This window comes from Phaethon aethereus (assembly GCF_964289735.1).
Source record: "Phaethon aethereus genome assembly, chromosome: 2".
Taxonomy (NCBI): Eukaryota; Metazoa; Chordata; class Aves; order Phaethontiformes; family Phaethontidae; genus Phaethon; species Phaethon aethereus.
This window is the reverse complement of record NC_138582.1, coordinates 23,458,789-23,475,414: the sequence shown is the minus strand read 5'-3', so window position 1 is coordinate 23,475,414 and position 16,626 is coordinate 23,458,789.

Here is a 16,626-nt window from a genome sequence, read left to right as displayed (position 1 = left end):
CCTAATAGGAAAAGCAGGCATAACTGGATTGTCACAATTTACATGTCTGTAGTCAAAATAAGAGAGAGAGAGCTGCTGCACAGAAGTATCTGGAACAGCAACGTACTATTATTTTAGTACATTTAACATAGGTCTTGAAATGTCTGTGTGTGTGTGTGTTCTCTAACGAATTCTTGATCGTTTTGATTGAAGAGTCTTAAGAAATGAAATCTTTATTTTTCACCTCTAGAGAGCGAACTCGAGCTACTTTCAAAAAGCTACCAGGGTAAAACTCTTGCGAAAGTGATCTTTTAATGATTTCATCTCATGGTCTCATAATAGCAAGGAAGTTTTTATTATTGTCCATAATTACGATGCTTTGCTTGCACATACTCCCTAGAGATTCATATGGTGCCACGCACGTATTCAACCTCTCACTGAAGAGCCTGAAGAGAAGAGATGTACACATCCTGATAGTGAAATAGAATGCTGGTGGACTCAGAATTCCTGCCTAAAAATTTACATGTCTAATTTCAGGTACATTATGTGATTTCGATATTGTAAGAGTGGATTCCTTGACTACACTGCTCACTATTTCCATTGATTTTACCAAATATTAAGTGAAGGGATTATTAGGAATCATGTGCTTTTTCCATCAAAGCAAGTCTTCAACTTTCAACCTTCTGTACCATACAACCCTCCTTCACACCCACAGCAACACAGGGAAAAGATAGAGTGATCCTGCAGCTAGAGGCTGTAAAACATTGTGAAAGGCCTTTTAACCTTTTTCTCTTTTTAAAACGGATTTCTGGATTTTTTGATGTGTGAAAAATATTTCTGTACTTCCTGAGCCACCAAGTTTTCCTTTCACAACAAACAGATTTTAAGTTAAATATTCAAAATTTAGGGTTTTGATACTTCTAATAGAGCCTGGTAGAAGCTTGCCTTTTACTTCAAGAATCTTCAGGAGAAATTCATGGTCTCTGGGGACAAAGGCACTGTGGACATCATTACATGGTTACTTTATTCTTGCATACATCTGTTTTGCTATTCTCTACCTTGTGTCAGCAATAGTGTCAGTCCAAGGCAGATCTACCAACTGATCCAGCTGAAACCCACCTGGTTTCCCATGTACCAGTTACCTGCTCTGGCTAACAGAAAACAGAAAAACTGTTTTCAACTTAACGTCACCTGTAAACATGATGGAGAAAGCAACTGTAGGAACAAACATCAATCTGGGATATATCGAACAATCTCACTCGGTAAGGACCCACTCTCCACACTGGAGTAGCCACGGACAATGGCTTAGCCCTGCTTGCTCCCCAGTCTTAGAATCACTAAGGTTGGAAAAGACCTCCAGAATCATCAAGTCCAACCGTCAACCCAACACCACCACGCCCACTAAACCATGTCCTGAACTGCCACCTCTACAAGATTTTTGAACACCTCCAGGGATGGTGACTCCACTACCTCCCCTGGGCAGCCTGTTCCATCGCACAACCACTCTTTCAGTAAAGAATTTTTTCCTAATATCCAATCTAAGCCCCCCCGGTGCAACTTGAGGATGTTTCCTCTCATCCTATCACTAGTTACTTGGGAGAAGAGACCAACACCCACCTCACTACCACCTCCTTTCAGTTAGTTGTAGATAGCGATAAGGTCTCTCATGAGCTTCCTTTCCTCCAGGCTAAACAACCCCAGTTCCCTCAGCCGCTCCTCATAAGACTTGTGCTCCAGACCCCTCACCAGCTTCGTTGCCCTTCTCTGGACACGCTCCAGCACCTCACCATCCTTCTTGTAGTGAGGGGCCCAAAACTGAACACAGGATTCAAGGTGCGGCCTCACCAGTGCTGAGTACAGGGGCACAATCACTTCCCTGCTCCTGCTGGCCACACTATTGCTGATACAGTACTGAGTCTTGTTCTGCTCTGTCTTATCAACTTGGTTAAATCACTCTGTTGTAGGTCATTGCGCCCTCTTAACTCAATCTCTTAGTTCTTTGTCCTTCACCTACTCTGTCCTCCCCTTCCTCTCAGTCTTTTACACTCTTCCACTGCTCCCTTCCCTTCTTCCTCTTGGATTTATAAACTGACACTCTACCAGAGGCTGCAGTTCTGAATGTTTTCAGGCTGCTAAGCGATATTCTTCCCCTCTTATCAGCAGCCTGGTTTTCTTAGAAATATTCAGTAGCTGCAATCTCTGCTTGGTTGCCCTGAATTCAGATGCATCCTTGTCTTTATCTCCGATATCTAAACACAAGACCTAACTTGCCAGATTCACCCACGTGAAACTTCATAGACATTAGTAACACTATTTCATAGAATCATAGAATCTTTGGGTTTGAAGGGACCTTTAAAGGTCATCTAGTCCAACCCCCCTGCAATGAGCAGGGACATCTTCAACTAGAGCAGGTTGCTCAGAGCCCCATCCAACCTGACCTGGGATGTTTCCAGGGATGGGGCATTGACCACCTCTCTGGGCAACCTGTGCCAGGGTTTCACCACCCTCATTGTGAAAATTTTCTTCCTTCTATCTAGTTCATATCTACCCTCTTTTAGCTTAAAACCATTACTGCTTGTCCTATGGCTACAGGCCCTGCTAAAAAGTCTGTCCCCATCTTTCTTAGAAGGTACTGGAAGGCTGCAAGCAGGTCTCCCCAGAGCCCTCTGTTCTCCAGGCTGAACAACCCCAACTCTCTCAGCCTGTCCTCCAGGAGAGGTGTTCCATCCCTCTAATCATTTTGGTGGCCTCCTCTGGACCCGCTCTAAGAGGTCCATATCTTTCCTGTGCTGAGGGCTCCAGAGCTGGACGCAGGACTCTAGGTGGGGTCTCACCAGCATGGAGTAGAGGAGCAGAATCACCTCCCTTGACCTGCTGGCCATGCTGCTTTGGATGCAGCCCAGGATATGGTTGGCCTTCTGGGCTGCGAGCGCACATTGCTGGCTCATGTCCAGCTTTTCATCCACCAGTACCCCCAAGTCCTCCTCAGCGGGACTGCTCTCAATCCCTGCATCCCCCAGCCTGTATGGATACTGGGGTTTGCCCTGACCCTTGTGCAGGACCCTGCACTTGGCCTTGTTGAACCTCATGAGGTTCACACGGGCCCATTCCTTGAGCTTGTCCAGGTCCCTCTGGATGGCATCCTGTCCCTCAGGCATGTCAACTGTACCACTCAGCTTGGTGTCATCTGCAACCTTGCTGAGGGTGCACTCAATCCCACTGTCTATGTCATTGATGAAAATATTAAAGAGTACTGGTCTCAAAATGGGCCCCTGAGGGACACCACTCATCACTGATGTCCCTCTGGACATTGAGCTATTGACCACTACCCTCTGGATGCGGCCATCCAACCAATTCCTCATCCACCAAACAGTCCCCCCTTCAAATCAATTTCTCGCCAATTTAGAGAAAATGATGTTGTGGGGGACCGTGTCAAAGGCCTCACAGAAGTCCAGATAGATGACATCCATAGCTCTTCCCTTGTCCACTGATGTGGTCACTCCATCACAGAAGGCCACTAGGTTGGTCAAGCAGGACTTGCCCTTGGAGAAGCCATTCTGACTCTCTCGAATCACCTCCCTGTCTTCCATGTGCCTTAGCAGAGCTTCTAGGAGGATCTGTTCTGTGGTTTTCCCAGGCACAGAGGTGAGTCTGACGGGTCAGTAGCTCCCAGGGTCCTCCTTGCTACCTTTTTTAAAAATAGGTGCAATGTTTCCCATCTCCAGGGACTTCATCTGACTGCCAGGACTTTTCAAATATCACGGAGAGTGGCTTGGCAACTACATCAGCCGATTCCCTCAGGACTTTGGGATGCATCTCATTAGGTCCCACAGACTTGTGAATGTTCAGGTTCCTGAGGTGGTCTCAAACCTGATCTTCTCTTACAGTGGGAGGGACTTTGCTCCTCCAGTCCCTGTCTTGCAGTCTGTCCCCTGGAGAGGTGTGGGAAGAGAGACTGCCAGTGAAGCCTGAGGCAAAGAAGTTGTTAAACACTTCAGTCTTCTCATCTCTTGTTACCAGTCTGCCAGTCTTGCTCATCAGGGGGTTACACTTTCTTTGACCTTCCTTTTCTGGCTGACATACCTGTAGAAGCCCTTCTTATTATTCTTTGCATCCCTTGCCAAGTTCAGCTCCAGCTGTGCCTTGGCCCTCCTGACCTCATCCCTACACAACCGGGCAGCACCTGAATTTACTCTTCACCTGCCCCATATCCCTCAGGACTGTGAACTCCACCACTACATGATCACTGCAGCGCAGGCTGCCTCCAGTCTTCATGTCACCAATTAGCTCACATGCATTGGTGACCAACAGGTCCAGTATGGTATTCCCTCCGGTAGGACTGTCTGTTACCTGGCACAGGAAGTTATCCTCAGTGCATTCCAGGAGTCTCCTGGATTGCCTACAGCTTGCTGTGCTACTTTTCCAGCAGATGTTGGGGTGGTTGAAGTCCCCCAGCAGGATGAGAGCCTGTGAGTGCAATGCCTCCTGTAGCTGGAGTGAGAAGTCTTTGTCAATAGACTCCCCTTGATCAAGCAGCCTGTAGTAGACACCAACCACACTCCATCCATTTGTTTGCGTAGAGGGCAACATCTCCACCCTTCCTGCCTCGCCTCCTCCTTCTGAACAGCCTGTACCCATCGATAGCCGCACTCCAGTCGTGGGATTCATCCCACCAAGTTTCATTAATGGCGACCAGGTTGTAGCTTTCTAGCAGCACAGTGGCTTCCAACTCTTCCTGTTTGTTGTCCATGCTTCATGCATTGGTGTAAAGACACTTCAGCTGGGCTGTCGGCCATGTCATGCTCTTAGAGGAACATCCTTTAATTCCTTTGAGGTTTTTCTCTGGTGCAAAAGGCTGAGGGGCCTTGCTACCACCCCATTCCTCTAACCTTGGTGTGTCATCCCACAGCTTGTCATCGGTGACCCTGATATTATCCCCCTCCCACTTTGAGTCTAGTTTAAAGCCCTGTCAATAAGACAAATAATTGTGCTAAAATAGTAAATCAGTTGCATTTTTAAATGTACAGAGTACATAATCTGAAGAATATAAGTTAACACAGTTTTACTTCAGCAGAATGAAATAGAAAGTTTCTTTCCAAATACGGAACTGGTGTAATTTGAATTCTTCACCTAAACTGTCCAAAATGGTTAGTTTCTACAGACGCGCAAGTGATCCACTTGCAGGGAAAAACTTTTCATAAGAATTTAGAAAAGTACTTGTAAATGCGCATCTTTGTTACCAAGTGAAGGTGCTTTTGATCTAATTTTCACTCTGGTCTCTACCTGGACTTCTGAGCTTGTGGAAACACCACGGCTTAGAAGAAGCTTCTTTCCTCAGCCTTGGAGAGAAAGGTCTGATTGACTCTTTGCAAAGTAGATACATCAGCAATACCTTCTCTGAAGATATGAGGTGGTCCAAAGGCGATATAAATAATGCCTTATTTTTTCAGATGAATGAAAGAAGAGCCAAACCTTTCATAATTGTGTCTCTGAGACGACAGCAATAAAGCCATCTTGAGACACCTACACAGGTAGCCTGCTGCAGCATTTGTTTTAGGTGTGTAGACAGTTACTGCCATCATATTCAACAGAATGACTGTTGTAGTAGTCACTATTAATACAAACAACAATTTCAAACACCATTGCTCTGAGTTTTCTCAAGTGGAACCAAACTCTGTGGAAAATTTATAATTAAACTATTGCTGATATCAGAATAGATTATGGTATATAGATCTTGGCATTTTTTCTAATAAGTGATGTGGTTGGTACTGTAAAGTAGCTGTTTCTAATAATATTCTAATTTTTTCTAATGGAAAAATATATTAAAATAAGTGTTTAGGTAGAGTCTAAAAATAACTTTAAATTATTTTAAAAAAGAAAGCTTTAAATTCTTAAAAAAAAGCTTTAGATTCATTAAATACTTTAGCTGACCTCCTGAAAAGGTATTCCTTAGGAAAGGAAGAAAAGAATTATTTTGTGTTTAGGTGAAAAAAAGCTGTTGTAATAATAAAATACTTATTTAAATATACAAGCACTTCAAATCGTAGAGCTTCAAAACTGGAAAAGCTAAAATGAATGAGTTAAATACTATCCCCATTTCAGTTAATGACAGTCTTGTCTCTTATTTCAGACTAGGTTTATGCTAAAAATTCTGACTCTAACCTATAATTTTCCTGTTGCTCTGATTTGCTGGAAGACAATTCAGGTTCCTCATTCAGGCCTTTGTATCACTCGATGGCTCTCACAGAACCGATCTCAGGGAATTGAATCGTCGAACCTGAACAATAATATAAAATCCATTTATGTTTAAAATAACTATGTGGGAATGTTGTTCCTCTTTGAACTATTTCCTAATTAAAAAAACCACAACCAACCAAACAAAAAACCACAACATAACCCCCACCAACTGTGAAATTTGAGTTTTAGAAGATAATTGTGAATTTCATAACAACCTTTAGAAGAGGGTCAGCTACTTTACAGTACTAACTATATTCATTTTTTCCATGTAATTACTAACACCTTGCTGTATCTTAAGTAAATCTTTGCAAAATGTAATATCTCAAAGCAATAAATTTTGAAGTACTCAACCTTTTTGCATAACATGGCAAAGGAATCAGGATGCATGAGCATCTCCTGAGACAGAACGGAAGGCTCAGAGTTAGCAGACAGAAGGCAGCTTAACCAAGTGAGACGAGGTGTGAGATTCAGCTCTAGACAGCAAAAATCATGTTGTCTGCGTGTAAGCTGGATGTGTAAGTTCTCACCATAGACAACCTGAGATGCAGTTTGTGTACAGAGAGGTGCTCAGTGCCATTTCACACCATAAGGCAGCTGAGATACCCTGGTAGGACTGGCAGGTAAGACATAGGGCCAACAGGAGGCCCATATCCTTCTGGATCCTACCTGGATCACTAGGTGCTTTGTTTATCTTCCTGAGGTGACCCTCCTCTGGCTGGGCAGCCGAACTGCTCTCTAAGCTATTCCTTAGATCCCCACGCACTGTAATGGGCCATAAGTAAGGTTAGATGTCTTAATCTCTGACTGAATCCCAAGGGCTTCGTCTCCAACCTCCTGTCTCCAGCTGCAGTTCTTACATGGAGGTCTCTGCAAATCACTGTTTTGCAGTGTTATGCCGGGCTGCTTCAAGCTTTCTTTTTTTTGCCGTTGCTTTTTAACTGTTCTTGAAGCTATTTAAATCTGTGTTTTTCCTTCCTATCTTTATGATGAATTGCACAGAGAGCATGAAACAAAGGTGCTACCGTCCTGTTGCCTGTGAACCCAGCCAAACATTGAACGCACTGGTATCATATCAGTGATACAGCTGTGGTCAACAACAGCAGATTCGGGCTGATAACTTTGCCTCAACCATTAGGAATGCAAAGAGCAAACAACAACCGATGCCCCCGTAGCTATCGGTCTACCGCCCTCTGAGGCCGGCCAACTCAGGCTGCTCTGCTTCCACAGATGAAGTACAATAAACCCGCGGCGCACAGTAAGGGCTCCCAGGTGCAGAGTGAAACTGCAAAGGAATAATCTGTGCGCTGAAGTGATGTCATGGGTAGGCTTAACGGCCAAGCGAGGCAAGGCCCTCCAGCAGCATTTTGGTCTGTAGCACAGCTCCTTCTGAAAACAGCAGCCAAGTAAATCCAAAGTTCAGGGAATGTTCTCGGTGTGAATGAGCGGACTTTGCTTGTGACATCTGGAGAAGGCTGGTTTTTCACTAAAATAACTATTTAATCTCTGTCTCTTTGCTGCACTTAGCGTAACCTCACGACTACAGCCGAGATACATTTTCTGTAAGCATACTGGGATGATAGCACTTGTTCTCTGTCCTCTCTTCTTTACTCCCATCTTTCTCTTTCCTCAAGGCAGATGAAGAAACATACTGATTTTATCTGAAATTAGGCTTCTCCCGTTCTCTGATTTGCAATGGCATTAGTGATAACAGGGTTGTAGCCAGGCTACAGTTACAGAAGGCCATATGGCTGACCAACACGAAGTGCTCATATCATCATGTTTAAAAATAGACCTCAAAGCCTTTACAGTTGTGACTAACACCATGGTCATGCATGGATTCCTCCTCCCTTTCCTGGATCGTTTCTCACAGGCGAACGCTATTTGCACACAGTGACATCAGCACGCAATCTTGCACAAACCTCTGACTCTTCTCTTCCTGAAAGACAGGAGAAGAAAAAATATTCCTTTAGCAGGGACAGAATTGACCTTACTAACCTCCTCTCACAGCCATATCAACTTATTTTGAGCAGGACTCCTCATGTTTTTGCATGAGGACCTTCAGTGCCAAAAATCACCAGAGCTTAATTTCCCCTCTCCCTCACCTTGAGGTCTGGGTCTGATCAGACTCTACAAATCTCTTACGTTTCTCCTCACTCACTAGGCTATCATCAAAGAAGACCATAAAGAAGATCATAATTATTTTCTCTTAATCTACAGTCCTTGAGGCCCTCTTGAGGGAAGCACTCTAGTGTGGTGAGTTCATCTCATGAACCAAGAGAGATGACTAGCAGGAGAGCCAAAGTGGAAGACAGCTAACAAAATGCTCGTGTCATGGTGGGACAGTTTCTTCCTAGGCAGCTCTCTGATGGTTTTGTACATAAAAAACCAAACTGCTTCCCTTTTAAAACCAAGTAGCAACAGAACATAGGGATAATTCTCATGAGAAGGCGATTTTCAAAGCTGTCAAGCTTTTATGTAACATTTATGTTGTATCCAGTCATGACTATAAATTTCTTTTGATGAAGACTGGAGAGTGAATGTGTTTAAGCCCAACAGAACAATTATGTGTAGCAAAACTCACAGAATTTCAACAAGTAACTGGCTCGAAATGGCTTGCTGAGCTAGTGCTTATTTGCTGGTAAAACATGTAGTCTTAAACAGCTAAATAAATTAACACTTCAGTAAGCCATAGTTATACTTAAATGATTGCAGTGCCATCCTCTCTGTTTAAAAATGAATATAAAACTTTGTCTCATTTTTGGCTCTTTTGTGTTAGCATTAGTTTTCAGCCATTTGAGATCACCTGTGAACTGACTTCTTTCCATGTTGATATCAGATGGGATTTGCCAGGTTAAAAATGCCAAGAAGTAGATAGGAAGAAAACCTAAAAGGGAAGCCATAGTGTCCAAAAATAACAGATGCTTTCAGCATATAGCTCCTCTGCTTTGTGCTTTTGAAGGAGAACAGCAGTATCACAGTGCTGTAAGCAGCACTTATTAAAAATGTCTTATAGTGAAATCTGGTAACTGTTTAAGTTGAAATTTTGGTGCTACATGTAAAAAAGTAGAAACTTCATTTCATCATTCAACCACACCGCAGCAAGAAAGCTGTAAATCATTATTTTCAAACTCAGGACAATTCATCATTCTAATAAATATAGTTATATTGAATGGGTTTTCATAACCTATCCAATACCTAATGATGAAGCTCTTGAAATAAAGTCAATAAAAATGAACAGCAACAGCAGCAGCAGTAGTAGTAGTAGTATCCAGATCTTTGTTCAAAATGTTTGTTATGACTAGTCAAGAAGAAAATGGTCTGTTGTGAAAAGAATTCAGCTGGGGCTGGGATGCAACCTTCCAGCTGATGAGAAGCTCCTGCAGAGTCTCATTTTCTTGGTTAGTTGTAATTACAAACAGCTGTTTAAAGAGGAAATAAAGTAAGGCATGGAGTCAGAGTAGGAACACCTATCTTTTGCCTGCAAACAATTCCTAGGGAAAGGTAAATCCTTGAGATATTTAAACAGATGTATTGTTTTATGTGGAACTGAAAGCCTGAAAAATGAATGAAGATGATAAAGAAAAACTTTCTGACAGTAAAAAAACTGGCATGAACTTAGTTATGTGCAAGGAAAAAGTGATGCATGGAGATCATCTAATAAAGAATTGTGGAAAATGTTGGAAGAGCCAGATATTTATCAACTATTACATTTCAGTACACGTGGCCTGGATTATAGGGCAGGTGAGTGAAGCTTCTTCCAGAGGGCTTTTCTTTAGGTTTGGGCCTTCAGACTGAGCCAGACCTGAGAGCTCCATCAGTGATGGAGAAAACCGATGAAGACAAATTTAAACACAGATGGGGATCGCTGGGGTCCCTGGAGCGGGACAGACGGCTCTGGCTCAGTGGCTGCTGCAGAGGGCAATATTCCCTCGGCTCGGCGTGTCCATGCCCCCTCGAGAGCAGCCAGGCTCCTTCGCAGATCTTCCTCTTGATAGACCTTTTTGATTTTATACACTATGTCCTAGTTTGTGTAGCAGCGCAGCATCCCACACAAGGTGTGTGCATTTACTTTGGCGGCAACCCAAAGGCTGGAATATTCCCTTTTCACAGGTTTGAGCAATGGGGCACAGAGCTAAACCTCCAAATTTCCAGGCATGTTCAGATTTGTAAATCCATCTGATTTACTTTACTTTAAGCCCAAAAATTCAAATACATTTAAATGTCATTTACTCACATTTTGACACAAAGTAGGGCAGAGCAGAGAACCATGAAATTAATGATTTAATAGAATTCCTCAAATAATAAGAATGCAATTAATTATTTAATATCATTAACAGGCCAAAAACAGTTGTAGTGCTTCCACAATACTGAGATAGCACATTACCCCTGGGGAATAACCAGCTAGTCTAAAAGAGATTGTCTTCATTTCCCTCTCCCAAATCGACTGACTTCCCACTGCAGTTTGTTTGACTAAGGTGTTAAAACCAGTACCAAATTCAAACTGAGGCGTATGAGTCTGTCTTAAGCAGCCCTTGAGTCGTCATCGTTTACGGACTGGCACATCACGGCAAAGCGGAGATCAGCGCTACCTTACGTTAACTCACAGATGAGTCAACTCTTTAAGGTACGAATGAATGGACTTGCTCTTAACAGAGGAAAAAAACTCAGCAGCAGCAGCAGAAACCCCCCTTCATAGGGAAAGGTCTCAGTCCTTCAATGGAGAGGGAAGATGCAGCCCTTGCAACATGGTGTCTCTGCTCCGTCCGTAAGCAAGAGGCTATTGCTTCTGGCAAACTGAGCTGAACCGGCCAGGAGCAGCCGCCAGCCCTGCTCCGCTTCCGAGAGGAAAACACGAAGCCGTGTTATCGTCATTGGGAGAAGGAGTGGAAGGAAAAAATAAATAATCTGCTGAGATGGGAATGGATAACAGAGATATATTTTGAAACTGATGTAAATCCTGTTTGGTGACGTGCTGGTGAGTCACTAGGGTGGGTGGAAGTGATTTTGCATAATAACGGTATCATCTGCTTTCGCCTCTTGCACTGACACACAACAGCAAACACAGGCACTGTGCAGCAGCCGGTGAGTCAGATGCTGTGTACCAACTTAAAAGGGATGAAACCTCACAATATTTACAGTTGCATTTCACGTTTCAGTGTAAAAAGGCATTGGGAGTGGGCACTGGTGGTGTACAGATATTTGGGTTTCCCCTGGGACTGACCGTCTTATACCAAGGAGTCAAAACTTTGGAGGAGACTTAGGATGAAGCTGCTCTAGGTTCCACGGTGTTTAGACAGAATAAAAGAGGACTTGAACAGGAGGACAGGCTCTTTCAGAATTAACGTTTATAAAGAATGATGTTGAATTCAGAATAATTGTACCGAGGTAAGCTTTCAACCTAATTTAAAAAAAAAACCTCAGCAGAAGCACTGGCATTTAAAGGAAGGCTCATACATGAGGAACGGTTGTGCTGAAGCTTAGAAATATTCAAAAGTGCTTATTGAATGGAGGTGATCTTTGTTTCTCATTTTAAAACGTTTTAATTATTAAATGACAAAACATGATTTTAAAAGTTTAACGTGATTGCTCCTAACTGAAGTCTTACCTACACACTGATAACACAAATGTAATCAAACCCTGACAGTTTCCCTCTCCATATTTTCCATCCTCTTGGCACTGTAGGGCATGGAAACAAAGCCTGAAAAGAGAGAAAAATACTGTATTTTTTCAAGTTTATAGTTGACTGAATGGACCCTGTATGTATAGAATTAGCGATTCCTCAACTTACAGAGTACACAAATAAGGGAGTGTCTGCCTGCTTCCTTTTTAATTGCATTTCGATTTCCCTGCGCTGTTGCTTCAGGCTGTTAGGGCATCTAGTCTATAATAAAACAAATGCATTACCTATAAACAATTAAAACGTAGCTGTACCTGCTTGATCTTGTAATACCCACAGAGAGAAGAATGCATCTGAAGGAAAAAGTCAAACCTATTTTAATTAAGAATTAGGTATTAGGGCCATAAAATTTCAGACTCAGTCTGCCAGGAACATCTTAAGTGATAAATGTTTACCCAGTAGGATACTTCGTTACGTGAAATACTGATTTCATAACTAGGTTTTGTGATTTACCTTTTTAATTAGGGACAAAGTGTCGTCTTGGTACAGAGTATAAGGTAAACAGATTTTATGTGGAGGAGCTCTGCAGAGACTCGGGTAAATGAGAATAAATCCATCGCCGCAGAGTGAGCTACTGCTCCGTTTGTGGTCTGAGGTTTCCAGCGACATTACGGTTGGTGCCAATGCCAGCGGCAGCGGTTCGTTTGCACCCTGTTAATGATAAACTCAATAGCTCTTTCCTCTGGGGAGTGCCACCCACAAATTCCCTGTGTGAACAATTTTAAGCCTCTCTCTGTGTTACCCTTGCTGCACTTGTGTTTAATATCCTTGCTGGATACTACACTGCTCTGCTCGGGCTCCTTAGCCAATAGATATTTAAATGCTCTCAGATAAAGCCTGGTGCACAGCTGACAAGTTGTATCTCCCCAGAAAATAACTTTATTTCACTAGTTGCCAGTTTATTTGGACAGGTCTGGGACACCCAAAGGGTCTGGAAAAAGACCTTCTACCTTCTTTAAGAAGGAGGAGATCTCAGCTTGGCTGTCACAGCCTAGCAATACTTTGTAGGATGTGTTTCTATGGGTGGTTACTGCGCCCTTCAAACACTCTGGCGAAGGGAATGGCTATTTAGAACAACCAGAAGCTCTCGATGTTACAAATTAATACGGCCAAACCTTTACTGTGCCCATTTTCATACCTCCTCCTCTCTCAATCCCTTCAAACTACTTGAATTCCGAGTGCAGCAAAAGGTACTGACCCTCACTTCCCAAATGAAGCAAATATCCTGCTGTAACTTTAAAATGTTGGAACTCCCACAATCTTAGAAGTTAGATAGAGGCAAACCTAAGATTTTGCCTTTCCACATACCGATATTGAAGATGTCTTTGCACAGAGGACACCAGAAAACCAGGACACTGCACAAACATGCACGTCCCGCCCAATTTTCAGTCATAAAGCATCGGTAAGGTGCCGCGCAGTGAGGACACTTTGATGCCTGCTGCGTAATAGTTTTCCACTACTTGCTTGGAAAGTGAATATGCTTGTACTGATCCTAAACCTCCTGCTTTTCCAGAACTTGCGGCAGGATCGTTGGGAAACGTTTGCTCGAGACGCAGGGAAGGAGATGGACCATTGAGAAGGACAGGCCAGGGTTAAAGTCCAGCTGTGGTTCAAAGGGGAGGCTGAGAAATCTGGGAAGCCTAAATGATGGCGAGATTTTCATGGTAGTACACCATCGCAGGACATTTCTGTGCTGCCAGGGCACAATTATTCACAATTAGGAATGTGCAAAATTATTCTTTTGAATCTTTAATCCAGTTTGAAACTAAATTGGCAGGCTCGGATGGGGGAATTCGAAGTCTTGCCCTCTGACTACGTGGATGTTGGGATTTGAGGTTCTGTTTCAGTCATCTTCGAACATGAAAAAGATGCAATGGAAAAGCAAGTTAATTAACTCCTTCCTATTTATGTTTGGAGACATCTCACAAAACCTTCAGCTGTAGCTAAGATTTAATATCACATGTACATCTTCAGGAAGCTGTGAATACTAAATTTAAAACTTTCTTGTTTTGACTGGCCATATGAGATAAATGAACGCTATCATTAAAATAAGTTTGTTGAAATATATGCATAATTAATGCAGAGCAATGTGAAAATTGTATGACATACATTTGAAAATTGTTTCAAAGAAATATTTGAGCAATCAAGCCAAGAAAATTCTATTTTTCAAGTACTCACAACAGTAAAGATGAATGTTTTATCATTTACTTGAAGTAAATATCTGCTGTCAGGAGGGAAGCTGACGCAAATAAACAGTGTGAAAGCTTCAGAGTCAATCTTGCTTACAGGCATATTGCAAGCTTGGAGTGATGATGTCAAATGGATATAACACAGCTAATTAATTTTATTCCTCCTCAGATACATAAAATACCTGACTAGAAAGAACAAGTTTTAAATGCAAACTCCTCTCTCCCCACTAACGATGCCCTTGAACACTAGGTAAGCGAGTAAACTGATCTCCTATCTGCTTTCTGGTGTGAACCAAACAGGTTTAATGAGAAAAGGTGTACTTGCTAAACACCATCTAATAGAACAAGTAGAGTTACTACCCAAAAAGCTGAAGACAGGCAGGACATCTCTTGCCTGAACCTCCTATTGCTTCTTCTGCATTTAGCACTGAAAGCAAATATAAAAGCTAACATACAGCTTGCAATGGTCATTGGGATACAAAAGAATTAATTTGACCCAGTAATTTTGAGGTGAAAATTAATAATGGGCCCTACCACAATTCCGTATGGATTTTATGAGGAAAAGTGTAAAACCAAATTGTTTTAAATCCATTTTAGAAAAATTAATAGATGTAAAATCCCCGAGAGTTCCTTCCTTTGCTCATCCCCTGCCCATCCTGTCCCTTTACTTCTACTCCTGTTTTTGAGGGAGCCTATTTTCTAAACAGCATATACAGAGCGTATACATACACGTATTTTGAAACCAGCATACACAGCGCAGCCATTACTGACAGCGTGAGGAGGGGAAGCATCGCTGCATAGCGCATCAGGCAGCACAAAACCAGCACAGCCAAAATACAGTCCAAGCTGCCCTTAGCAGGATCTCTGGGAGACCATCCTTTTACTAATGATTAATGGAGCGAGGTCACATTTTACTGCCTTAATCATCTCCCAGCACGGTGGTAGCAGCATGACAAATTAAATGAGACCCAAAAAATTGCATTCTTAATTTTACTCCCACTAGGCTACACCACCTCAGGTGCTGAAGTAAAGGAAGGAAAACAATCTGTAAAGTTTCTCCCCCCATGACTTCCACAGATTTCAATTCTCCACTCACACATTGCCGTCTCCCTGCTCTACATCGACTGCCCCCCACGCGGCTTCACCGGCAGATGAGTTCCCATCTGATTACACCACTGGAGGAGATGGACTTGGCCCAAGGATTCATCTGACTCAGGGTATCTTCTGTGTTTCTGAGGGGCAGATATCATTTTCTGATCACCTCCTTCCCTGATACGATTCCCAGTGCAAAATGAATATTATCGAATTAATATTCCTGTATTGTTCCATTGCTGTATTAAAACTGCCACCATCTGCTTCACGTCAGCCAACGTGCAAAGACAAACGCAATTCATTGCCATAGGTTGTGGCACTTTATAGCTACAGCACAGGCCCACTCACACAGCTGCTACGTACCTCGGAGTTTGCTCTTTAGCTCAGGAGTGAATCACCAGGGTGTAGGTACATGAAAGTTGCTAGTGAGAAGTAATTTTCTTAACGCATCAAAATGGATTTTGATACAAAGGTACCTGCGACTGACTCCATTTGGCTCTTTTAAGAAAAGATACAAAACTCTGTTTTTCTCTTAGGCTCTTAAATTAATTTAAAACACTGAAGAATAAACATTTTTTTAGGTGTGGAAAGAAAATCCAGTTTAAAAAGTGGTTCTCAGCTCCACTAGGAATTGATGAAATGAAAATTACACTGTTTACTTACTAGAACTAACAAATGTATTTTGTTTGCATTAGTTATGCAAATTTTAATTCATTTGAACCTTGTCAAACCTTATTATTTGGGAGTGAAAATTATTAGGTCTTACTGTTGTCCAAGTGATTTAATAAACCAATCAAAAATTACACCAGCCGCTTAAATATGAAAGCAGTAACAGTTATATTATTACTTTCCTGCAGTCAGTTGCTCCATGTTCCACCAAAAGTGGAAATCTGGAAGTTGATGTAAAGCACATCTGCAAAGCAGGCACTTCTGTAGGGCTCAAGGAAAAAAACATCGCTGAATATAATGGTTTAGGAACCTACTTTACATTTATGGTCTAATTCCTCTCCAGCACAGAAAGGAAGAGAAGGCTTTCATTGTTCTCTCGCCAGTGGCTTTCCCAGGGTTTGAAAACTGTGCTAGGAAACCGGTATGTCAGAAGATGAAGTTCCTGCAAGTACAGCTAGAACTGAAATCCAAGTCATGTGAAAGTACACGTGCAAGGAGACGGCATCCTGTCAGAGCCTTTACAACCTTTATGTTAAAATGAAACAAAATACAAAGGCTCCCCCGAGGTTCTGTTCCAGCACTGTTTAGTGCTCTGTTGTTTAGTGCTCTCGGTCTAGAAAGCTGCTTCACGCAGTTGCAGTGTGAGACACGGACTGTGATGCTAGGTTTTCCTTTGGAGACTCAAGCATGTCTGGCAGTTTTTCCTGGGCCATGCCCTGTGCCCACCTAGGGCACGCACAAGTCCTGGGAATTGGGATATGTGTTAGACCCCTTTGATGGCTT